General features: G+C 56.9%; 1 protein-coding gene across 20 annotated transcripts in view; it reads right to left on the bottom strand.

The window, feature by feature from the left end:
• Nucleotides 1–25295, bottom strand: part of SEMA4D (semaphorin 4D) — a 127382-nt gene that overhangs the window by 33832 nt on the left and 68255 nt on the right. For 10 of the 20 annotated variants that reach the window (XM_051847448.3, XM_070049340.2, XM_089315902.1 and 7 more), the window contains one exon: nt 15139–15201. The gene's annotated coding sequence lies outside the window, so the exon portion shown is untranslated. Of the gene's footprint in view, nt 1–14623; nt 14770–15138; nt 15202–17979; nt 18004–18264; nt 18396–25295 lie in introns of those variants that run through there. The other 10 variants (XM_070049343.2, XM_089315899.1, XM_051847429.3 and 7 more) reach the window with 3 other exon arrangements.

Raw genomic sequence — 25295 nt, forward strand, 5'->3', positions numbered from 1 at the left:
GACCTGCCCGCTCTTCCGGCCTCACCTACAGCAGCACGCACACGCAGAAGCCGGCATGCACGCTGATGTACCCAGCGTTTAGTTACAAGTCTCGCGCCGCAGGCAGGTCTCCCGGCCCCTGCTCCTGCTCCCTGCTGGCTCCCATCCTGTCCCACCTTCACACGGTCCAGCAGGCAGCAGCACTGCCCTCCACTCTCCGAGCACACCCCCTGCCCCTCCGTCCTAGTGTGGCCAAGCAGGGCACGGCACCCTGTCAGCCGCTTCACAGGGCAGCGGCTCCCAGCGAGATCCCCGCCCACCACGGCGACACTGGGCCTGATGCGGGTGCATGACCTTGTGTGACCTGCCTGCCCTCTCCCAGTCCCCCAAGCTCCTGTCCACACCCCACCCCCAGGTCAGAGGACAGGAGACCAGCCCGCGGCGCCCACAACAGCTGCTCGTTCCCTATCCCAATGTAAGAATTAGCCCCTGAAGTCAGGAATGTACCTAATCCCTCCCGTTTTCTCCAGGGACCAGAGTACCCCGGCTGGTGGCCGCTGGCACACCTGTTCTATAAAGAGCTACTTGGTCATTATTTTCATCCTGGTGGTGGCTTCTGTCCCAACTTCCCTGCCATTGTAGCGCAAAAGCAGCCCCAGGGGGCGGCGCTGTGGCATAGTGGGTAAAGCTGCCACCTGCAGTGTGGCATTCCATATGGGTGCCGGTTCGAGTCCCAGCTACTCCTCTTCTAGTCCCAACTCCCTGCTGATAGCCTGGGAAAGCAGTGGAAGATGGCCCAAGTGCTTGGGCCCCTGCACTTGTGTGGGAGACCCAGAAGAAGCTCCTGGCTTCAGATCGGCATAGCTCCGGCTGCTGTGGCCAATTGGGGAGTTAACAGATGAAGCAGATGAAGATCTCTCTCTCTCTCTCTCTCTTTCTCTCTCTCAGCCTCTGCCTGCCTCTCCATCAGATGGAGCAGTAGCAGCCCGGGTGCATAAGAGATCCTGGCCATGCTTCAACTTAGAGGCAAGACCCTGCGTGGGAAGCCCGCATCCCACAGTGGAGTGCACGGCTCAAGTCCCAGTCCCAATTCTGGAGGGCAGCAGACGACGGCTCAAGTGCCTGGGTCCCTGCCACCCATGTGGGGGACCTGGATGGAGTTCTGGGCTCCTGGCTTTGGTGTGGCCCGGCCCCGGTTGTTGCAAGCACTTGGGGAGTAAGCTAGCAGATGGAGTTCTCTTTCAACATTAAAAAAAAAAAAAAAAAAAAAGACACAGGAAAATGCTCACTTTACGCAACAGCCTTAAACTGGAGACTGCCACCATGTCCCCCAGCCCGTGAACCAACGTGCAAACCACGTCACGTGACGCACAGGAGCCAGACACACCTCCCAAATGGCATCGCCAAGGGGCCCGACGTGCAACGTGGCTCTAGCTGGGACATTCATAACCTCGCACAAGTGGTCTGCAGTGTGGAGAATCTTAGGTGGGGCAAAACAGGGGTGGGGGTGCTGAGGGGCTCAGGTCTCAATCCCAGGGGCTGCACCCCCAGTGCCCTCTGGGAAATGCACTGAGCCGGGCCTGGGCACCGTCCATGTTCACGTTACAGAGCACAGGGGCTGCAGGTTCTGATGCCCCGTGTGCCATCTGCCTGCTTGGCAGACAGACACAGCCTAAGCGAATGCCTGCCTCTATCTCCAGCCATTCCTGCTTCCAGGTCCTCACCTATAGGACCCAGCAGCAGTCAGGGGCCGCCCCTGCGCAGCCCCTGCCCCACCTCCCCACACTGGATCCACAGAGCGCCACCACCCTGCCAGCGAAGGTCCGGAGTGCTCTCCCCGGCCGTCTCTCCCACTGCTGCTCCAGCCTCGGCAGCGTGCACCTCCCGTCCTGGCCTCCCTTCTTGCCAGCTGGGACAGACACACTGGCTTCCTATGCCAGTAGCCAGGCCCCCTCAATCCCAGGAACAGAATCCCGGGCTTCCTTGGGTTGGCTGTACGCCCAGCTTACTACAGCTCCCGGCTCTGTGGCCAAAGAGCAGTAAGCAGAAAATATTAGACAGGAATGCCAGGAAAAAGCAGGCTGACTCAGCACACGTGCCACTGCTGTCCTCAGCTGTTCCTGCCCATGCTGCCTGGATCTCTAACGTGATGGCTGGAGTTTGGCAGCCATCTGTGAACACAAAGATAAGAATCTCATTCTTGGGGCCACCGCCTGCGGCGCCGGCATCCCATATGGGCTCTGGTTCGAGTCCTGGCTGCTCCACTTCCGATCCAGCTCTCTGCTGTGGCCTGGGAAAGCAGTGGCTTCAGATTGGTGCAGCTCTGGCCATTGTGGCCAATTGGGGAGTGAACCAGCGGATGGAAGACCTCTCTCTCTCTCTCTGCCTCTCCTTCTCTGTGTAACTCTTTCAAGTAAATAAAAAACAAAACTCATTCTTAGCACAGCCAACTGGAAACCCCCCCAGGGCCCAGCGCCCTGACAACAGAAGGGAAAACTTTTCACCAGCCTTCTGCTTTCCCCCTTTTACTCCAGAGAGTTTTGCTACCAACACACAACAGCACACTGACCCAACCTCCCCCCGAACAGCAAAAGGAGTGTTGTTAACGTGAATCGAGTCACTTCCTCCCGTGCAGCGTCTCCACGCAGTCTCATGGCTCAGAGTAAACCCACACTTTCAGTCTCAGCCAACTCTGTACCACCCCTCACCATCACCCGCCCTCCATCCTTCTGTCCTGCCCACACCTGAAGCCCTGGAGCTCGGTCCCTCTGTGAGGCTGTCACAGCTGCAAATCTGCTGTCACCGCCACACAGAACAGGTACAAACGTGCGTGCTCCATGTGTCGGCCGTATAAATTCCACCTCACTGTCTCACGACTTGACCCGAGATGGTGTTTCTCAGTGGGAGGGATCTTCCAAAAGGTCATGGAAAATGACTACTATGAAAAATCTATGCATGTATTTCAAATGTTTTAGTACCAAAATAAACTTACCTTTAAAAAAACAACTTTATTTACTGAAAGAGAGACAAAGAAAGACACAGATCTTGTCTGCTGGTTCACTCCGCAAGTGCCCACGGTGGCCAGGGCTGGGCCAGGCTGAAGCCAGAAGCTGGGAACTCAGCCCAGGCCTCCCACGTGGGTGGCAGGGATGCAGCTACCGGGGCCGTCAACCACTGCCACCCAGGTGAGCAGAGAGCTGGGGAGCCGGAGCCAGGAGTCGAACCCGGCACTCGGTTTAAGATACGGGCGTCCCAACAGCTCTTCCAAACACCTGCTCCACTTCCAATCCAGCTCCCTGCTATGCACCTGGGAAAGCAGCAGAAGGTGGCCCATGTGCTTGGACCCCTGAACCCACATGGGAGACCTGGATGGAGTTCTAAGCTTCTGGCTTCTACCTGGCTCAGCCCCAACCTTTGCAGCCATTGGAGAGTGAACCAGTGGATGGAAGACCTCTGTCTGTCTCTCCCTGTCACTCTGCCTTTCAAGTAAGTCAAAATGTTTTTTTTTTTTTTTTAAGATTTATTTATTTGAAAGGCAGAAGTGGAGCAACCGGGACTCAAATCGGCACCCATATGGGATGCAGGCACAGCAGGCAGCAGCTTTACCCGCTACACCACAGCGCCGGCCCCTCAAGATGTTTTTAATAAGTAAATAAAAAGGAATAAAAGGAGCTATGGGGCCATGAGCAGACACGGAGGGAGCTTCGATGCACGCTGCGTAGTGGAAATCCACCAATCTGGAGGGGCCCGATGCTCCGGCGAGTCTGACTCCAGGAAGTGCAAACACAAAACTTCAGAGACACTGAAGAGACGGATCATGGGCGGAGGGGAGCGCGGGAGCCCAGCAGAGGAGTCTGAAGGGAACGAGACCAATGTGCATGAGCCTGTAGGAGCACACGCATGTCACTACATATTGTCCAACACCGAGAGCAGGCCTGGCATATGCTATGGACTCTGACGCCGAGGTGCCAATGCAGGCTCACCCAGTGCACCACCCTGTGGGGGAGGCCAGTAACGGGGAGGCTGTGCACGTGTCGGTCCAGGGAATACAGGAACTCTGCACCTTCTTCGGTTCTGCTGAGATCTTAAAATTGCTCTAAAAAATAAACTCTATTAAAGACAACAAGGGGCCGGTGCCGCGGCTCACTAGGCTAATCCTCCGCCTACGGTGCCGGCACACCGGGGTTCTAGTCCCAGTTGGGGCGCTGGATTCTGTCCAGGTTGCCCCTCTTCCAGGCCAGCTCTCTGCTGTGGCCCGGGAGTGCAGTGGAGGATGGCCCAAATGCTTGGGCCCTGCACCCCATGGGAGACCAGGAGAAGCACCTGGCTACTGGCTTCGGATCGGCGCAGTGCGCTGGTTGCAGCAGCCATTGGAGGGTGAACCAACGGCAAAAGGAAGACCTTTCTCTCTGTCTCTGTCACTGTCCACTCTGCCTGTCAAAAAAAGAAAAAAAAAAAAAGACGACAAGGACCCAAGGAGACCGTCACCGGTCACACAAGGAGCAGGTGTGAGGGCGCCATGGCCTGGATATGAGGCGAGTGCCCACAGCCAGGGGGCCATTCCCTTCCTAGCAGCAAAGACACGAGGTCCACAGGCATGGCTCACTTCGGGTGAGACACCGAGAAGCCCCGTGTCCAGTCCAGGGAGACAGCCAGCACAGGGTCCAACTCCTAACCAGGTCCCTCACTGCAGCCCACACTCTGGGCACCCAGGAAATGTGCCACAGCTGCCTTAAAACCAGGGCCAGGAGACTGGGGGGAGGGGAGGGGGAAATGGCTTCTCCGTATAAACCCATGCCCTGGACAGACAGGAACACCTCCCGGCCGTGTCCTCAAACCCAGTGAAGTAGCGCTCAATGTGGGGAAAGACAAGTGCAGCGAGGAGGGACTGCCCGCAGGGATGTTGTTAACACACCATGAACGTTGGAAAGGAAACAGGAGGGAAGTCCCCCGTGGGGTGCTGGCCAGCTTCAACAGAGGAGATGGGGTGCCCAGCCTGCAGCACTCGCTGGTTTCTATGGGTGGAAGCTGAGGTTGGCTCCTAGCGCGCTGCCACTGGACACAGCCAGGGAGTGGTGCAAAGCCCCAGCTTGTGAGAGCTTCTCTAGGATGGCAGAGAAACAATGTGTGGTCAATGGGATCCACGCTCGGGACGCGGAGTTGCAATCTTTCACGGGCTGGTGCTGTGCTCTCTGATGATGCTAGGGGGCAGTGGTGAGCGTGGCTCTGGGTCAGCCCCGCAGTCACCATGTGAACACCAGACCCCCTGCCATACGCAGCACTGCAATGCACTGTCCACCTACGTATCTTCAATGTGTAATAGGTTGGTTTTTTTTCTGACACGCAGAGTGGACAGTGAGAGAGAGACAGAGAGAAAGGTCTTCCTTTGCCGTTGGTTCACCCTCCAATGGCCGCCACGGCTGGCGCGCTGCAACTGGTGCACCGCGCTGATCCGATGGCAGGAGCCAGGTGCTTCTCCTGGTCTCCCATGGGGTGCAGGGCCCAAGTACTTGGGCCATCCTCCACTGCACTCCCGAGCCACAGCAGAGAGCTGGCCTGGAAGAGGGGCAACCGGGACAGAATCTGGCGCCCCAACCAGGACTAGAACCCAGTGTGCCGGCGCCCCAAGGCGGAGGATTAGCCTAGAGAGCCACGGCGCCGGCCTGTGTAATAGGTTTATCAGGACGTAACCCCATGGCAAGTCAAGACATTATCTGTATTCCCACTATGCAGACAGAGACAAATAACTAACTGCAAGAACTCAGAGCAGAGCAGAGCACACAGCATCACCAGGAAGCAGTGAGCTGTGAGTATTTTACCTTTACTGTAACTTAGTTAACCTCAAGCCCACACAATTTAATCTGTAACACCAGCTGTGTTCCCCAGCAGCTCCCACACATCCTTGCTGCTCCCCGACTTTCCCAAGCAAACAGAGCTGAAGCCAGCGCTGGGAAGGAGAGGATGTTACGGAGAAATGCCACTAGGGAAAATGGACATCAGCACAAAAAGCTACATTTTGCTAAAACACAGTGTCCCGCTGACAGACGAGAGGCAGAGCTGAGGAGGCCCCTGAAACACTGGACCATGTCACAAATAGATCCCCCGCAGCTCACTAGGCTAATCCTCCACCTGCGGCACCGGCACACGGGTTCTAGTCCCGGTCGGGGCGCCAGATTCTGTCCTGGTTGCCCCTCTTCCAGGCCAGCTCTCTGCTGTGGCCAGGGAGTGCAGTGGAGGATGGCCCAAGTGCTTGGGCCCTGCGCCCCATGGGAGACCAGGAGAAGCATCTGGCTCCTGCCTTCGGATCAGCACGGTGCGCCGGTCTTAGGAGGGTGAACCAACAGAATGAAGACCTTTCTCTCTGTCTGTCTCTCTGTCTAACTCTGCCTGTCAAAAACAAAAACAAAAACAAAACAAAACAAAACAAAAAACAAAAATATACGCAGAGACAGAGACAGGGTGGGGCAGGGGTAGCAGGAAAATCAGGAAGCATAAACTCTGCAGTCCATACCTAAATCACTTTTTTAAAAAAGATTTATTTTATTATTTATTTGAAAGTCAGATTTACAGAGAGAGAAGGAGAGGCAGACAGACAGAGAGGTCCTCCATCCGCTGGTTCACTCCCCAGTTGGCTGCAACGGCCAGAGCTGCGCCAATCCGAAGCAGGGGTACAGGGGCCCAAGGACTTGGGCCATCTTCTACTGCTTTCCCAGGTAATAGCAGAGAGCTGGATTGGAAGTAGAGCAGCTGGGACTAGGGTGCCCATATGGGATGGTGGCACTGCAGGCGGCAGCTTTACCCGCTACGCCACAGTGCCCACCCTCTCACTTTCAGGAGTTCCAGAAAGCTCAAAAAAGAAGGAATTGAGAGTCAGTGTTGTGGCACAGCAGGTTAAGTCACCAATTCTGTCACTGGCATCCCTATCAGAGTGCATGTTCCAGTCCCAGCTGCTCCACTTCCAATCCAACTCCTTGCTAATGTGCCTGGGAAGGCAGCAATGATGTCCAAATGCTTGGGCCCCACTAGCCACATAGGAGACCTGGATGGAGTTTCTTGCTCCTGGCTTTGGCCTGGCCCAGTCTCAGCTGTTGTAGCCATTTGGGGAGTGAACCAGTGAACAGAAGCTCTCTTTGTATCACTATGGCTTTTTCTTTTTTCTTTTTTTTTTTTTATGGACAGAGTTAGACAGTGAGAGACAGATACAGAGAAAGGTCTTCCTTCCATTGGTTCACTCCCCAAATGGCCACCACGGCCGGCGCACTATGCCAATCTGAAGCCAGGAGCAGGCGCTTCCTCCTGGTCTCCCATGCGGGTGCAGGGCCCAAGCACTTGGGCCCTCCTCCACTGCCTTCCCGGGCCACAGTAGAGAGCTGGACTGGAAGAAGAGCAACCAGGACAGAACCGGTGCCCCCAACCAGGACTAGAACCCGGAGTACTGGCACCACAGGTGGAGGATTAGCCTAGTGAGCTGCGGCACCAGCCATCACTATGGTTTTCAAATAAATTTTTGGAGGAGGAAGAATCAGAGCAAGTATCATGGCACGATGGGTTAAGTCACTCTTGCAGTGTCAGTGGCCCTTAGGGAGTGCAGATTCAAGCCCCAGCTGTTCCGCTTCCGATCCAGCTCCCTGCTAATACACCTGGGGGTGCACAGGATGATGACCCCGGAGCTTGGACCCCCACCACCCAGGTGAGAGAGCAGGATGGAGCTCCTGGCTCCCAACTTCACCCTGGCCTAGCCCTGGCTGCTGGAGCCATTAGGCTATATCTGAAATCAGCAGATGAGGGAGATCTATGTCTGTCTCTGTCTCTCCCTCTCCCAACCCCTCTGCCTTTCAAAGAAATAAGTCTTGTTTTACAAGAGGAATTACCAGGGTAGTAATGAAAAGAAAATACCCAGAAGAAAGGACACGAGTTCCAGAACGAGAGCACCAGCAGCCAAGGAACAAAGAAGCCAGCCCACCCAGACACATCTCCCAGAAAGACGAGCGCCCTGAAGGTCAGCAGACCCTGGAGGCTTGCAGCAGGAAAACCGGTCATGCAGAATTAACCTCTCAAGAGCCCGGTGGAGGCCGGGTGCAGCAAAGCAGCACCTTTACACCCAAGGCAGGTGCTCTCTCCCCTCAAATCCCACTGGAGCCAAACCAGCAGCATGTGTGCATGCAAGTGTGTGTAGGCACATGTGTGTGCATGTGTGTGTTCACGTGTGTGTGTGTGTATATGGCCCAGGAGCACGCCATACACCCACAAGCTCTCAGTTCTTACCTCCCTCTCTCCTGTCCCAGAAAGCTACCAAGGGTTTGGCTCCACCAAAACAAGGAAGCTACACACCGGCTGTTCTTTCTTAGGAAGCAGGCTGTGCACAGAGACAGTGGAGAGCCAGAGAGCAGAAACAGAGATTCCCCAAGGTGCACACAGGGGATCTGGGACAGTGTCTGTAGGTTTGTCCACACAAAGAATAGGTTTATGGCTCTGGCGGATCGACCGAGGATGAATTAGTAACAGACACACAGACAGAAGATGAAGCGTGCACTCTCTCTCTCTCAGTGAAGCCGTTATTAACCATGGGGGAAGCAGGAGTGGAAATGCAATCAGAGTGCATTCTCAGCCAGCACCGAGAACAAAAACCGTAAATGACTCCGCTGGGAGGGGTGGAAAGGGCAGTAGGTGGGGAGGGGAAGCAGGGCAGAGCATGTCCTCATCTTCCACTGTAACAGAGTATCTACAGCTGCAACTCATGGGGCAGGTGTCTGATGTAGTAGGCAACTCACCACCTGAACTCCCACATCCCAACTGCAGTGCATGATTCAAGTCCTGGCTGCTCCACTTCCCATCCAGCTCTCTGCTGTGGCTTGGGAAAGCAGCGGAAGATGGCCCAAGTGCTTGGGTCCCTGCACCCACGTGGGAGACCAGGAGGAAGCTCCTGGCTCTTGGCTTTGACCTGGCCCAGTCCTGGTCGTTAAGGCCATCTGGGGAGTGAACCACCAGATGGACAACCTCTGTTCTCTTCCCTTCTCCCTCTGTTAACTCTACCTTTCAAATAAATAAAATCTTAAAAATACAAACTTATTTTGGTCATTATTCCCTATACAATCTGTCGCTCCCCCTCTTCGTGGAGGAACGACACTAAGCCCTGCCTAGGCTTCATATCCGAGTCACGGCAACATTATGTCGCTCCCCCTCTTCGTGGAGGAACGACACTAAACCCTGCCTAGGCTTCATATCCGAGTCACGGCACCATTATGTCGCTCCCCCTCTTCATGGAGGAACGACACAGGACCCTGCGCTGTTCTCTCGTCTGCTCGGCCCTCCCCGGGTTTGCTGCTGGTTCTTCCCGGGTTGGCTGCCGTCCCTTCCACCTCCGTGGAAGGGCGGTTCCCCCTGGCCACTTTCCCCACTTCCGCAGGGGAGTGGCACACCGCCGGCCGGCTCTCTCGGGGGCTGCACAGGTGTTCCCCTTAGATGTTCCTGGTGCATGTTGTCTCTCTCCTCCTTTATAGTCCTCCTCCGCCAATCCCAACTCGGCTGCCCACACGCCGAGCACGCTGCTCTCCTCCAATCAGGAGCAGGATCAGCTCCTGGAGGTCAGCACTCAAGTTGGCAAGAGGCAGCTGTGTAGAAGCTGTTTTCTTCTCTCCCAGCGCCATATTGTGGGAGAGCAGATGCATAGAATAAGTCTTAATTCCAGTAACTTAGTCCAGTCCGGGTTGCTCCCCACACAATCCATATAACAGCCATTAATGTGTATGAGGGGTCTTCCAAAAGCTCATGGAAACCATGCATTATGAAAAAAAGCACACACAGATCCCAACATTTTTTGACATCAAAATAAACTTATCTTTTAATTCCATTTCCTATGGATTGTTTGAAGCCCCCTCGTATTTGGGATGTTAAATCAGCTGGGAATGACTGGAAGGGCTGCCCAGGCTCTAGGCAAATTCCACAACACTTTATATAAAGGGCTGGACCAACCATGGATGTGGGTGTCGGGACCCAGAACTGGTCCTCCACAGAGACCGAGGATGGAGGGTGCACCATGCTTTGTCAGAAAGAAAATGCTCCAGTTCCTCCAGCTAGGGACAGAGCAGCTCGTGGACAAGACCCACCGTGCGTGGCCCCCAGAGGCCAGGGAAGGGCCAGCTCCATGTGTGCAGAGCCTGGGCCCCCAGAGCAGCCCCACTGGGGGCCCCAACACTGCATGCACCAAGCAGCAGGCGGCACTGAACGGCACAGGATTCAGGGTGAAATGCTGGCTCCTGGGGTGACCTCCCCTTTTTCCTCCCCCACTCCCCTTCCCAAGAGTGGACCCCTCAGGCAGCCTCGCAGCCATGGCACCTGCTGCTCCCTGTTCTAGAACATTCTCCCCCAGGAGCTGCTAGTGGCCAGCCCTTCCCCCACAGTGACTGCCCCAGGGCCACCTCCTCCCTGCCCGCTGCACCCCTCGTCCCCAGCTGTTTTCACGCACAGGCCGCAGGATGAACTGACGGAAAATGATCTTGCAGCAGCACTCCCATGGCAGAGCCAGCCCCGAGTGCAGCCCATGAGGTTCCCACGGCCGACCACTGCGGGGACGCCAGCCGCTCGGTCAGGAGCGGCATTGCCACATCCACGCAAGCTGGCTCAGGGAAGACAGAGGCTTTTCCTTCATCGCCTTCACCTGGGACCAACCCAGATTCTGCCTTTTAGGGGCACTAGTGATGGTTCCTCCTGGCCGGTCACTCCCTCCTGGCACCCAGAGCCCACCTAATGACCATGATCAGACAAAGAGCTTCCTGGCATGGGTCTGTATCCAGGTCTGAGCAGGTGTGTCTCACTGGACCCTGATGGCCGAGACCAGACCCCGCCTCACATCTGGAATGGCCTTTAAAACCGGAGGTCAGGGAAGGTGCGGGCTGCACACGGCTGGGCCGGGCAGGGGCAGCGCATCCTGCTCACGGCACTGGAAGGGTGGGATTCGCTTTCACCCTCTCTAACAAGCACGCATTGTTCCACGGAATTTCAAGACTTCCTCAATCCAACCACACAGGGCACCTACCCAGACACGCTGCGAGCCTTCTCCTAGGGCCGGCAGCTCCCCAGGCACCGCCAGGATGCCACGTTTGGATTCAAGTGGAAACAACTGGATAAAATGCTCTCCGCGCTGGCTCCCTTTGTATTTCTGAGAAGCCAACGTCTCCTGCTGGGAGCGAGCAGAAGCTGTTTCCTTCACGTTCAGGAAGATGGAGCATCGCCAGAGCCCATTAGAGACGGGGCTGTGGGAAGTCACTGCCATCATTCAAGGCAATTGTGATGCCCGAAGTGCCAGGAGAATGGAACGCAGAGGGGGCTCCGAGCCCCTCACTCACACCTGTCAGGACTGTCCAGGGGAAGTTCCCCATCTGTCATCAGGTGGGGAGGGGCGCTGGAAAAAAAAAAATCAAGCAGCAGAGAAAAGGTGGTACCCAGCAACTGGCCATGCATATGTGTGCGCTCCTGTATGCGGGTGCATCTGGGCATGTGTGTACACGAGGGTACGTGTGCATCTGCACATGTGTGAATACACGCGTCACTGTACAGGTGTGTGCATCTGTGTATTTGCAAATTCACGTTCATATGTCCCTGTGTATGCGGGTACACGTGTCACTCTGTGGTACCACATGCATTCTGATCTAGCATTGCATCTCAGCTGTGAGAGATCCCGGCAGACAGGAAGTGAGGGCCACAGTGCTGCCTGGGAACCGCCCACTCACCTGGGCCTCTGCTCCTCACCAGGCCCAGCCATCTCTGATTGGGCGGACGCAGAGGGCTCATCCCACCAGCCGCGGGCACACAGAGGTTCTCAGTGCTCTTGCCAGCTGTGGGATGCTAGTCTGATCTTGGAACATCCTTGTCCCTGCTGGCATCCTAGGGTCCCCATCACAGGTGAGCTGCAGGCAGGCTGACCCAGCCCCTGACCCCACTGCAGACAAAGGCCTGGGAAACCTGCTGGCTTTTTTTGTATCTCAATGGCTCTGCCCACACACATGGCAGGTGAGGATCCGGATGGTCAGAACACAGACCACGCACTCCCTGTCCCTTGCCTCCAAGCTGGGAGCAGAGAGCACTACGGTCCTCATTACCATGCCCTGTGCCACCTGCCGTCCCCTCCCTAGGTCTGGGCCCCCAGTCACAGCGCTGAAGATGACCCTACACCGTCAGGAATCCGGCACAGGTTTCAGGAGCTCCTGCCACTGCAAACGTAAAAAGCATTCATTGTTCCCCCCTCGGCTTCGCTGGAGAGCAGCAGTCCAGCTCTGCAGGGACCCTCAGCCCTGGCACTGTGGACTGGCTGTGGGGATGCCCCACAAGGGCTGGCCAGGATGGTCCCAGGGCCACCCACAGGGGCATCAAGCTACAGCAAGACAGCTCAGACAAGCCCTCCAGCCCGCACGCTGAGCACGCTCTGGGCTGTGAATGTGCAGGCAAGAACCCAGGGAGGCAGAGGGTGGTGGGGGCAATGGACACACAAATCAGTCAGCAGGCACCACAAGGTACGTGTTATGAAGCGTGCAGGCTGGGGAGGGGGAGAGGTGGCGGGAGCAGGACTCCTTGGGTGGGGGGAGGGTTTCAGATGCAATCACTGTGCCTCAGACTGAGCACCAAGTATCACCTCTTTCTGGAGGGTGCCTGGCGTGGGTGCATCGGGCATTGAGTGCACACCTGGCGAGCAGCAGGTGCGTGCGTCCTTGGGCCCAGATAAGTGGAAGGACCGCCTTCCCCTGGCCTACTGCTTTCCTGCTGCCACCCTCCAGGACAGAGACTCCAGGTGGGACGCTGGCTTCCGGGGCCAGTGCAGGGTTGTGCTGGGTGATGGCTGGCCAGCCCCTCCCAGGGGACTGCGTGGCTGGGTCTGTACCCCGCCCTTAAATTCCCTTGTTGAGATCCCAGCCCTCCGAGGGGACTGAGGTGGGGTCTCACAGAGATGTTTAGGCAACATGGTTCTGCACTCAGGAGTGGGACCCCAGAGTGGGCGGTGCCCTCTCTGCCTCCTCCACCCACAGGGTGCCAGCAAGGTGCAAAGCCCTCTCGCCAGCAGACATCGACCCCGCCAGCACCTTGCTCGTGGACCTCTCAGCTCGCACAACTGTGGGAAGCGAACGTCTGTCACTTCACAGAGCCCAGTTGGTGATATTTTGTCACCAGCCCGAGCTGGCTAAGGCAATGACTCAAACTTGGGGCTGCTGGCTCCCAGGGGAGTTCAGCCCCAGACAGAACCACCCAACCCCCAACCGAGATGGCTCCAAAATGCCAGAGGACGCTGCGGACACTGGGAGAGCGTTCGAAGCACTGACGATCACTTCACCGGTGCTGCGCTCCATGTCTGACCTGCAGAGGTGGCAAGATGACGAAAATGACCAGGCGCGATACATCCTGCTGTCACCGAAGCCATCTGCCTGCTTCGTTTTCCCTGCAGCGTATAAAACTTGCCTACACTCAAACACAACTGCAAGGGCACTAAACCTCACTTTAAAAATGCAAATTAAAATACCCACTGGTTATCCACAGGCAGACGTAAGTTTTAAAGACCGCTACCAGCCAGGGCCAGCAATCCTAGTGTCACACACGCCCCTGTTCCCTGGCAACTCTTGGACACGAATCTTACAGACAAACTGGGTGTGCAAAGGGGTAAGGACCACGCAGGGCGAGCAATCCTTCCAACCCAGGGGGGCGTTCCTCAGCGAGGGGCCGACTGACAGCACACCAAGGAAGACACGGCTGTGGAGGTCTGATGGCTGGCCTGTGAACACCACACACACCTGCCTCCACGCAAAGGCGAGGCACGGCCGCAGTCTGCACAGAGTGGACACACCAGACACCACACACGGACACGCACCCACCCACCCAACAGTGGTTATCTCCGGGGTGGATGGGGGGAGGAAAGGCCAGGAAACTCACTTTTCGTGTTTGTTTATCCAACACCGAATTACACTTTGCATTACTTTTGGAAAAATAAGTCTAAGTCATTAAAGGACTCCATCCCATCCCAGCCATGTGCGTGTCAGCACCCCCAAATTCCTGCCCGGGCCCCGAGAGGTGTGGGGCATGGTGCTCAGGGTGGACTCCCCAACGCTGCCCACCGCTCGGCTGAGGGCGCTGTTTTGGGCCACTTCCTGGACCCTTTTGCACCTGCACCAGAAGTGAGAAGTGGCTTCTTGTCCCTTCTCAGCTTCCTGCTTTCTAAAGAGCAGACTGGCAGGAGGAGCCAGTCCCCAGGACCCCATGCGGGACACTCACGACTTCACACGCTCCCACTACAGGTTCAAAACATGTCTTTAAAACAAAGAGTTCAACAAACAAAATTCAAAGACAACCCCTGACCTGGTCGGGGCTGGGTGAACCAGGACAATTCTTGTGACATGAGTGCCAACACTTGGAATTTCTCATAAAGTCATTCGACAAACCAGTAAGAACAGTGTCCCCCGACCCTGCCCAGCAGACCAGGTAACATAAAAAACACGGATATGACAGGGCCAAGCCTGCCCACAAAGCTGCCCCAGAAGCTGGCGAGATGCATGCCCTCCCCTTATGGCACGCACCATGGACACAAAAGCTGCCGGCACAGCAGAGCCACACGTGAGCCACAGCAAACACGGAGGGCAGAGGCGCTTCCCTTCCATGTACGCACATTAAATGGGCAACTCCAGGCATAACTTGCAATGGGCCAAAATAAAGCTGAGTCACCACGTGCCCCAGGTGGGGGGACACTGTCGGCTCTCTCGACCCCCGCCACCTCTCTATGCCCCTCGAAGAGAAGAGGAGAGTGCTGGGTGCCTACATGGGGGGGGGGGGCTGTCACTCCATTAGCACACAAGTGCTCACCACCCAAGTCCCAGCATGGAGGGGAAGCCAAGAGACAGGGATGGGAGAGTGACAGACAGGAGACAAAGGTGGGGGAGGGGCGGGGGGACAGAGACTGAGACGGGGAGGGAGGGGGGACAGGTGAGAAGGGAGAGGAGAGCATCTACGGGGATCTGATGCCCACCGCCCCGCACAGACCCCAGGTCTGCGCCCAGGTCTGCATCTCCTTCCCAGAAATGTGTGTGCACCAATGCCCAGCCACCCGCCGGGTCCAACGGAGGCTCCTACAAGCCCTCAGCTCTGCCGACGGGGAGCATAGACGGGGAGGCACAACGCCCTTACCTGGATCTCGTGCCTCCGACACCTTTTCAGCCGCTCCTACAGCAGTCTTCAGAAATCTCAGCTCTGAAAATAATGGAACAACAAGGAGGGTCAGCCTTTAGCTCGTGCGTCCTCAAACAGCGTCACTCCCGACAGGCCACGGAAACACACTCTCACCATTTCTCCAGCCTGTCCCCAACCCACCCACCCACCCCCCGCTCAGGAGGGAAGGGGCCAGCAAAGGGGAAGTAAGGCCCAGTCGCGAACCTGGGTCACAGCTGTCCCCAAGCCCTGACCACAGCCACTTCCTTCCACAATATGCCCTTCAGATGCGCCCCAGACTCTACGAATCAAAAACGACCGAGTAATTGTCACAGCCCTGGGTTTATGAGCCCTTCACGATCCACCTTCCCGAGGCAAGCAAGGGAAAGCAGAGCCGTGCAACACCACCAAGACCTAACAAATGCTCCCCTTCCTCAGGGTCTCACCGGGGGTCTGGAAGCCAAACAGAAGAACACCCCCCACCGGTGGAGTGGCGAGGGCTCTGCTGGTGTCTGTCCTGGGTCCCAGTGTCTCACAGCCCAGGGATTTCACCAGCAGACCGAGAGAACTGAGCCAGTCGGAATCCCAAAGCCGGAGCGGGTTCAGAGGTGGGCTGCAGCGACACTGAACCCTCCACCATTGCAAGCAATCTACACGATTATCAAGGCTCAGATTCACAGCTCTGGCCTGGGGCCGGGATCGTGGCACCAGCATCCCATATGGGCTCCAGCTGGAGTCCCAGCTGCTCCACTTCCAATCCAGCTCCCTGCTAATGCGCCTGGGAGGGCAGCAGAAGATGGCCCAGGAGCTTGGGCCCTGTGCCACCCACATGTAAGACCCAAATGGAGTTCCAGGGGCCTAGCTTCTGCCTGGCCCAGCCCTGGCTGTTGCAGACATTTTGGGAGTGAGCCAAATGATGGATCTCTCTCTCTCTCTCATTCTGCCGTCCAAATAAATCTTTAAAAAAAGAAAGACTCTGGGGGCTGGGGCTGTGGCATAGTGGGTTAAGCCGCTGCCTTCAGCACCAGCATTCCATATGGGTGCCAGTTCGATTCCCGGCTACTCCATTTCCAATCCAGCTCCCTGCTTATGTGCCTGGGAAGGCAGCAGAGGATCGCACAAGTCCTTGGGCACCTGCACCCATGTGGGAGACCCGGATGAAGTCCCTGGCTCCTGGCTTCTGTCTGGCCCAGCTCTGGCCATGTGGCCACTTGAGGCGTAAACCAGCAGATGGAAGATCTCTCTCTCCATCTCTCCCTCTCTATAACTCTTTCAAATAAAATAAATCTTTAAAAATGAATAAGTAGGCGCCGCGGCTCACTAGGCTAATCCTCCACCTTGCGGCGCCGGCACACCGGGTTCTAGTCCTGGTCGGGGCGTCGGATTCTGTCCCGGTTGCCCCTGTTCCAGGCCAGCTCTCTGCTGTGGCCAGGGAGTGCAGTGGAGGATGGCCCAGGTGCTTGGGCCCTGCACCCCATGGGAGACCAGGAGAAGCACCTGGCTCCTGCCATCGGATCAGCACGGTGCGCCGGCCGTGGCGGCCATTGGAGGGTGAACCAACGGCAAAGGAAGACCTTTCTGTCTCTCTCTGTCCACTCTGCCTGTCAAAAAAAAAAAAAAAAAAAAAAAGAATAAGTAAATAAATACTCTGGCCTGTTTATGGGTGGGATTTCTGTAGTGTTCCTTCGGCTTTCTGGGCCTGCCGAGAAGACAGCGGCCACCCTTGCAACACAGGAGACGTCCCTGCTCTTCCCACAGGGCCCCTCCCACAGCAGTCCCCTCGCCTGCAGGTGCCCTGCACGGCCCTGCACGATGTCCAGTCCCCCAGCCCCTCAAGGTCCCACATGTCCCCTGAACCCCGAGCAGGCACCACAAGCTAGCAAACAAGCCACGTGTGGAAGTGACGGCAATCCTCCCGGACCCACCCACCCACCCACGTGGCTTCCAGGGCCGAATTCCAGGTCTTCCCCACCAGATAGCTGCCTCGCAGGCCACATTTACGGGGGCAGCAACAGGACGGGCTGAGAAAGGGCCCGGCCACCAGCTGCACTTCCCATGGAAACACTCGGCAGGCAGGCGGGGAACCCGCACCATTGCAGGCACCTGCAGAAGCTCCAGGCTGAGCGGGGCCCACAGGTGGTGGGGGTGAGTGGGTGGGTCCAGCAGCCACCGAGCGCCAGCTGGAAACCCAACACGGAACACAGGCAGGGTGGGCGTAGAGAGGAGGTGTCAACAGAATGGGGGCGCCCAGAACTGGGAAACTTCTCTAAAGATTAAGTACGCCTCTGATGCCTGATACATAAAAGCCAGCCCAGAGCGCTCACTCGGTGCCGAGACGAGTTGTGGTCTGGGGTCTCTGTGCACAGGGGACTTCAGTGGCACGAAAAGGTAAGCTGCTCTGGGTGCAAAAGAATTTCAGAATCCATGCACAAGGCCGGCGCTGCGGCTCAACAGGTTAATCCTCCGCCTTGCGGCCCCGGCACACGGGTTCTAGTCCCAGTCGGGGCGCCGGATTCTGTCCCGGTTGCCCCTCTTCCAGGCCAGCTCTCTGCTGTGGCCAGGGAGTGCAGTGGAGGATGGCCCAAGTGCTTGGGCCCTGCACCCACATGGGAGACCAGGAGAAGCACCTGGCTCCTGCCTTCGGATCAGCGCGGTGCGTTGGCCATGGCAGTCATTGGAGGGTGAACCAACGGCAAAGGAAGACCTTTCTCTCTGTTTCTCTCTCTCACTGTCCACTCTGCCTGTCAAAAAAAAAAAAAAAAAAAAAAAAAGAATCCATGCACAGCTTTTTTGTGATACTCATTTCTCCCATGAACTTACCCGTTCTTTCTGTTCCCCGTGACTTTTGATGCAGCCTCATGTTTAACTCTCCCCAGCCTCAAACCATTTGCTTTGATGCCTGCCACTCTCGCTTCCTACCTTAAGCCCAGCGTCCCATCTCCCCAGCCCTCAGCAGGTGGCCTGCTGCAGCCACAGGGACCCCAGCCACCCTCACCCTGCACGCACACAAGCCCTTCTGCTTCCTCCACACACACCACCACAGGTTATACTTAGTTCTTGGCTGGCTGCAGAATGCAAAACACGTCCTGCCCCCGAAACACTCACCCTGGAGTTCCAACCGCACCTCCTAGTGCCTTGACACACGGCAGTGGAATCACCGGCGCGGACAGCACGGCCCCCCCTCTCGCTCAAGGGAAGCCTGGCCTTCCTCCCCTCCCAGCACCCCCAAACAGCGCAGGAGAAAGGGGCCCAGAGCTGGGAGCAGGCATTACAAGCTGCTGACTGCCAACAGGGCCTCAGCTTTTGAGCAGGCGCCGTCAGCAGCAGCCAGGTGAACCTTAGCACCTGGAGGAGATGCAGGTGGGAGCTGGCCTCCAGACCCGGCTTCTCCGCGCTGCATGCTCCTGGAGGAAGTTACTGGGCCCCTCTAGGCCTCTGTGTGCTCATCAGAGGTGCAGTACTGATGCCTTCCTGGTCGTTATGAGGATCCGTGCAGAGAGTGTAAAAAGAGCCCCCGGCGCCAAGCACCAGCTAGCAAGTACTGACCGGGATTCTCACCCGCTCCGACAGGGCGCCAGCTACAGCTGCCTCCAGGGAGCTCCAACAGGCAAGCTTTGGCTGGTGCACACCTAAGCCTGCTGCCCCCCAGGCTCCAGGGTTCAGCACAGGTTGAAAACACCACGAAGTCCAGTGTAGCTGTGGCTGTGGCTGGGGGTGGGGGGTGCTAGGAGCCCCTCTGTTCAACCACCTCACCCAAGGTCAGAGCAGGTAAGCAGGTGCAGGGGCAGAGTGTTAGTGAGACGCTCGGCCGGAACCAGCAGCTCAGCACACGCACGATTCACGCTGCTGAGATGGGGACAAGCCCTGGCCGCAGACTGCCTGCAGAAGGGCTGGGAGCAGCACCCAGAGAGAGAGCACGCACAGTCCCTCCCAGCCAGCAGCTCTCCACCAGGACACACCCCACGGAGGCAGGACCGTGGGCACAAGGCAGTACAGGAGGAGCACTTTGTAGACAGCCATACGTCAATGAGAGAGAATGAGAGAGAATGAGAGAGAGAGAGAGAGAGAGAGAGAATACACATATACAGATGGTCCTAACTTAATGATGCTCTGACTTAGGCAGGGGAGAGAGCAATGCGCATCCGGTACTGGAATGCTTGCTTTTTATTTATTTGAAAGGCAGAGAGACAGAGACAGACATCTTCTACCTACTGATACACTCGCCAAATGCCCACAATAGCTGAAAATGGGCTAGGCTGAAGCCGGGAGCCAGAAACTCAATCCAGGTCTCCCACATTGGTGGCAGGAACCCAGGTGCCTCCCAGGGTACACATTAACAGGAAGCTGGAATCAAAGGGGAGGGGCCAGCGCCGTGGCTTAGTCAGTAAAGCCACCAGCTGCAACCACAGCATCCCATAGGGGTGCTGATTCACGTCCTGGTTGCTCCATTTCCCATCCAGCTCCCAGCTAATGGCCTGGGAAATCAGTGGAAGATGGTCCAACTGCTTGGGACCTTGCTACCCACGCGGGAGACCCAGACGAAGCTTCTGGCTCCTGGCTCAGCCCTGGCCATTGTGGCCATTTGGGGAATGCGCCAGTGGATGGATTAGCCCTCTGTAACTCTGACTTTCAAATAAATGTAAATAAATGTTTAGACAACAACAACAAAGACACACAAAACCACTGTGGTGTGAAACACCCCTACCCCGCTCCATGTCCTTGGGATGCTAAGCTTGGATCTTTCCCAGGCCAGAGCTGTGCAGATGGATGTTCTCTGGCAATCCTGGGTGGCAGCAGCAAGCTCAGCTCAGGGCCAGCCCCCGGGGCCCCGGGGAACACCCCACACCCTGCACTGGGCTGCGATGCCAGCCCTTTCTGGAGACAGACATTCAATCAGCTCCGGGAGACTTCACCACTGTCTTGTGGAACAGGCTTCACGTGACATGACTATGCCCTGGGCACGGGTGAGGCAGGCCAGGCTAAGCCAGCGGGTACGGCAGGCTGGGTGGGGTGGAGGTGGGTTTGTCAGGTCGTGACCCCTGGGTTAAGTCAAGGAACATCTGGATGTATACTGTTTCTATATAAACTTATCCATGAACAAATCGTGCACAGCCACAGGATGGGGTACCATGAACTGTTAGGAAGAAGGAAGTCGTGGTTGACGCGAGGATGAGTCCCAGACCCACTGTTCAACAAAAAGGAAAGTCCCCACGGTGCACAGCTCATCAGTTCTCTGTACCCGAGGTTCTGCCTCTGAGGAGTCAACCCGCCGGGAGGAAGGCATACTCGCATCCATGCTGAGCACGGAGGACCGTCTTCCTGCCAGTTTGCCCTAAGCAGCCCAGGCTTCCATACACCTGCCCAGCGCTGACATCACACTGGGTATCGCAAGTGTTCCAGAAATGACTGAAAGGCTATGGGAGGATGTGCACAGGTTCTAGCAGATGCAAGAGGGACTTGAACATCCCGGGATCTGGGTATCCACAGATGATCCTGGAACCAATCCACAGAACAGATCCTGGGGGACAGGATGTGCTTCCTCTGTGGGCATGTGGCGTGTGACTCTGAGTGCGTGTGTGTGTGTGAGTAATTTAATGAACAGGACAATCTGATTAGATCAAAATGCAATCAAGGAGCCACTGGCCATGGCTGATGACAGTGCATTTAGCCTGCCGAAGGAGGGACTTCATCCTCCTTCATCCTCCACAATCTGGATTCTTTTTTTTTTTTTTTTTTTTGACAGGCAGAGTGGACAGTGAGAGAGAGAGACAGAGAGAAAGGTCTTCCTTTGCCATTGGTTCACCATCCAATGGCCACCGTGGCTGGCGCACCGCGCTGATCCGATGGCAGGAGCCAGGTACTTCTCCTGGTCTCCCATGGGGTGCAGGGCCCAAGCACCTGGGCCATCCTCCACTGCACTCCCTGACCACAGCAGAGAGCTGGCCTGGAAGAGGGGCAACCGGGACAGAATCCGGCGCCCCGACCGGGACTGGAACCCGGTGTGCTGGCGCCGCAGGCGGAGGATTAGCCTAGTGAGCCGTGGAGCCAGCCCCACAATCTGGATTCTTTAGAACTATTTAAATCCTGGCCTGAAGCACGTGGTTTTCTAACATATTTCTAAGAGGATATCAAAAGTAAGACACAGTAATCACAAAACAGACGAAAATCTCAGAAAACAACACGTCCGAGACTCCCCAAAACGGCGACGCAGGTGATGCGGCTACCACACTGCGGCCCATTGCTGTCCTGTGAAGACGAACGGCAGGCAGACCGCGTGACAGTGTGCTGGAGGCAGGCTGCCTCATTCACCCAGTGCTCACTCCCGCAGGCTGTGGATGCCGGCTGCGAGTGGGCCGGTTCAGAGTCGGTCCTGGGGCACGGGGTGGGGGTGGGGGCGCACTCAGGCAGTGGCGTCCCTGCTCACTGTGACACAGGGGTGAGAGGCAGCTTTGGCCGAGACCTGGAGTCTAAGAAACAGGACGAGCCCAGAGCCTGCGGGCAGGAGGGGAGGGCAGCCCCTATGTGCGGGCCCACGACCCACACATCCCCGTTTTGATCATCAGCGTCCACACACATCCCACTGCTGATTACACGGCCTGCAGCCTCGGCAGCCCACAACGGCACAGTGCCCCAGGAGCAGGTGTGACAATGCCCTTCACATTCCTTTTTGACAAATGTATGCGTTCATTATTTCAGAGATGGAAAAAGAAATTCAGAGATCCCACCTGCTAGTTCACTCCCCAACAGTCTGAAATGCCAGAAGCCAAGAGAAAGGAACTCCATCCAGGTCCCCTACATGAGTGGCAGGGACCCACCCACCCGAGCCAGCACCTGCAGCCCCACGCCCCACCGGGTGTGCATTAGCAGGAAGCTGGAATCTGGAGCAGAGCTGGGATCGGAACCCAGACACTCTTACATAGAATATGGCCTCCTAATCACTAAGTCAAACGATCACCCCCTAAACCAGTGTTTTAAATCTTTATCTAATTGTTTTTATATATTTTTAAGTTTTTAAAATTTTTATTATTTTAAAGGTATCCACTGGTTCACTCCCCAAAGGCCAGGAACCCAGAACTCCATCTGAGTCCAGGGACCCAACATCTACTGCTTCCAGGGTGTGCATAACAGAAAGCTGGGTCAGAATCAGAGCTGGAATTGAAACACAGGCACTTTGGGGCCAGCACTGCGGTGCAGTGGGTAAAATAGGGGCACTGGTTCAAGTCCTGGCTGCTCTACTTCCAATCCAGCTCTCTGCTATGGCCTGGGAAAGCAGTAGAAGATGGCCCAAGTCCTTGGGCCCCTGCACCTGCATGGGAGTCCCAGGAGAAGCTCCTGGCTCCAGTTTTGGATTAGTACAGCTCTGGCCATTGCGGTCATCTGGGGAGAGAACCAGCGGATGAAGATCTCTCTCTCTCTCTCTGTCTCTACCTCTCTCTGCAACTCTGTCTTTCAAATAAATAAAATAAATCTTAAAAAAAAAAGGCACTCTCATATAGGATGTAAATGTCCTAAGCAATAGCTTAAGGCCTGTACTGCAATGCGTGCCGCCCAGAAAATTCATTTTTAAGGAGCAATTTAACCACCAGAAAAACTGGACCCAGAGGGTTCAGCATTGTGGTGTAGCCTGAGACACTGGCATTCCATTTGGGCACCAGTTTGAGCCCCGGCTGCTCCACTTCTGATCCAGCTCCCTGCTAATGTGCAGTGAAAGCAGCAGAGGATGGCCCAAGTCCTTCAGGCCTGTGCACCCATGTGGGAGACTCAGAAGAAGCCCCTGGCTCCTGGCTTCATTCTAGCCCAGCCCTAGCCATCGGTGGCCATCTGGGGGAGTGAACCAGTGGATGGAATGTTTCTCTGTCTCTCCCTCTCTCTGTCACTCTGCCTTTCAAATTCATAAAGCAAATGTAAAACTGAGCCTAGAGCCCTCTCCGTATGGAATGGTCAGGGTGACACTGGGCTGACAGGAGCTGGGGCCCCACGCGGAGGATGACCTAAGACGGTCAAAGGCCAGGACTAGGGTTCGGCGCTCAGGGGATCCGTGAGCGGTGGCTCGGGACTTCTACTCGTCACACAGCCAGGCTGGCTGCCCGCCCAGGGGAATAATCGCACAGCACTGCCGTGATTCATTCCACTCCATTTTCTTCCAAATTTTTCCATTAGTTGAGATCAAGTGAGCTTGAAAAGGCGCCCGTTCTGTGCTGTAAAGCACAAGTAGCCTAGCGCTTCCTCCAAGCCCTCAGACACCTTAATTAAGTGCCGCTTTGTCCTCCTCCAACCTGGGCAGGCAGCGCAGCGCGGTGGCTGCAAGGCCAGCCTGCCCAATCCCAGCTGTGTGACCCAGGGCAGGCCTCCGCCCCAGCCTCCATCAGCACCTCCCTTCCCCCACCCGCCCTGGGGACAGGATATATGGCCCAGCCCCGCCTGGCGGCTGGCACTGCACAATGAGGACTTAGAAAGCACAGCCATGCACTGCAGAAGGGACGTGAGATAAAATGTCACCAGCAAGCGACACACAGAGGCCCGGTTTCCCTGAGATGCAGATGCGTGCACACCAACCTGGGGAGGCCTGAGCCCAGCCCCCAGATGAGGGCTTGGAGGAAAACGGTGGACTCTCCTCGGCCCACATCAATCCCACTGCCGGTTCTAACGCCGGTCCTAAGCCCATAGGCACGACATCGGCTTCTGCTGCCGCCCTCGACTTAGCATGTTGCTGAGACCTCAAGCTCCCAGCAGCCCTTTTAAAACCTGGCCCCTTGACTCAGCCCCCCAGGTGACCTCTGCCCTCTCTCCCCGCCAAGCACGAGGCAGGCTGGCCAACAGCTCAGAGTCCCCGCACGCTCCCTGGTTCTGCACCTGCCACCCAGTGGGTCAGACACCGCAGACACTCAGGCTCTCAGAGAGTCAGCTGCCCCCACTCCTCGCCTGTCCCCTCCCCTGACTACGACCCATGCCACCCCCTCCATCTCCTTCCCCGCTGGGGTTCCCTGGCTCCTCTTCCTGTTCTGACCCATTGCGCACCTGTGCCTAAGCGAGGCGAGGCCCATGGGTCAGCGCCACCCGAGGGGACTCACCATCACCCCTTCTGCTCCTGCAACCTGCGAGGGAGACAGCTGTCACTGCTAAGAGCCACAGTGCTGAAGGCCCCCAGCCCTCGCCCCATGTCACCCTGCACGCTTCTGTATCGTGTGTTCCTTATGGGGCTGCATCCACCACACTGTCCTCTAGCTCAAAACCCTCCACGCTTCTCTCCAGACCTTGCAGACGGGGCCCAGCCCCAGCCCGGCGTCCCCACAGGACACACCAGACTCACACCTACCACCCTCCCAGGGGGCTCTGCGGACAGCACCACGGCCTCACCCCACAGCCCGAGAACCAGCCAGGCCCCAGCACTGCACACATCCTGTCCTCCACCCACATCCCACCCGCAGACATCCTGGCCGCCCACGACGGCTGCATCCCACGGACGGACACTCCTCCACGACACGGAGCCTCCGCCTGCAGCAGGCATCCTGCTGGGCCTGCCAGTGTCAGGCTGCAAGTCGTCTCGGTACCATAACGCATCGACGAGCAGATGTTCACAACTCCCAGGGGCCAGTGCGGACCCGACCCAAACACCTGATGTTTCCGCAAGTCCCTCGCACTCAGGCAAGAGGCAGGCCACAAACCTGCTGCTCCAGCCTCAGGGCTGGCGGCGGCAAGATCTGTACCACACACCCACCGGCTGCCTCGGCATCCGCCATCCGCCCCCTGCCCTGTCCTGTCCGCTGCACTGACCCCCAGGCCTCTTCTGCACCCCCACGGCTCTGGAAGTTCCATCTCACACAGAGAGGGCATGAAGCGCCAGGAAGTCCTGTCCGTGGGCTTCAGGTCCCGCGAAACTGGGGAAGAGGGTTGCCCCATTAGAGATCAGCCACCCCTCCAGGCCAGGGTCCTTCGGCCCCGCTGCCCGAGGCCCAGCACGGCTCAAAGGTGGCGCGCGAGCCTCCCTTCGGGTCCCATGTGGGACACTGAGAGGGGACAGGTCTAGGAGGCCCCGGGGCAGGCCCTGGCTTGCTTTCTTAAGTAGAGATTTCTTTTTTAAGTCTCTGACCACAAAATACCACTCTCCCTGCTTTCATCTTTAGTGATTCCTTAAA

Source organism: Oryctolagus cuniculus, chromosome 1 (assembly GCF_051225735.1).
Source record: "Oryctolagus cuniculus isolate XC-2025 breed Fujian yellow rabbit chromosome 1, ASM5122573v1, whole genome shotgun sequence".
NCBI classification, from domain to species: Eukaryota; Metazoa; Chordata; class Mammalia; order Lagomorpha; family Leporidae; genus Oryctolagus; species Oryctolagus cuniculus.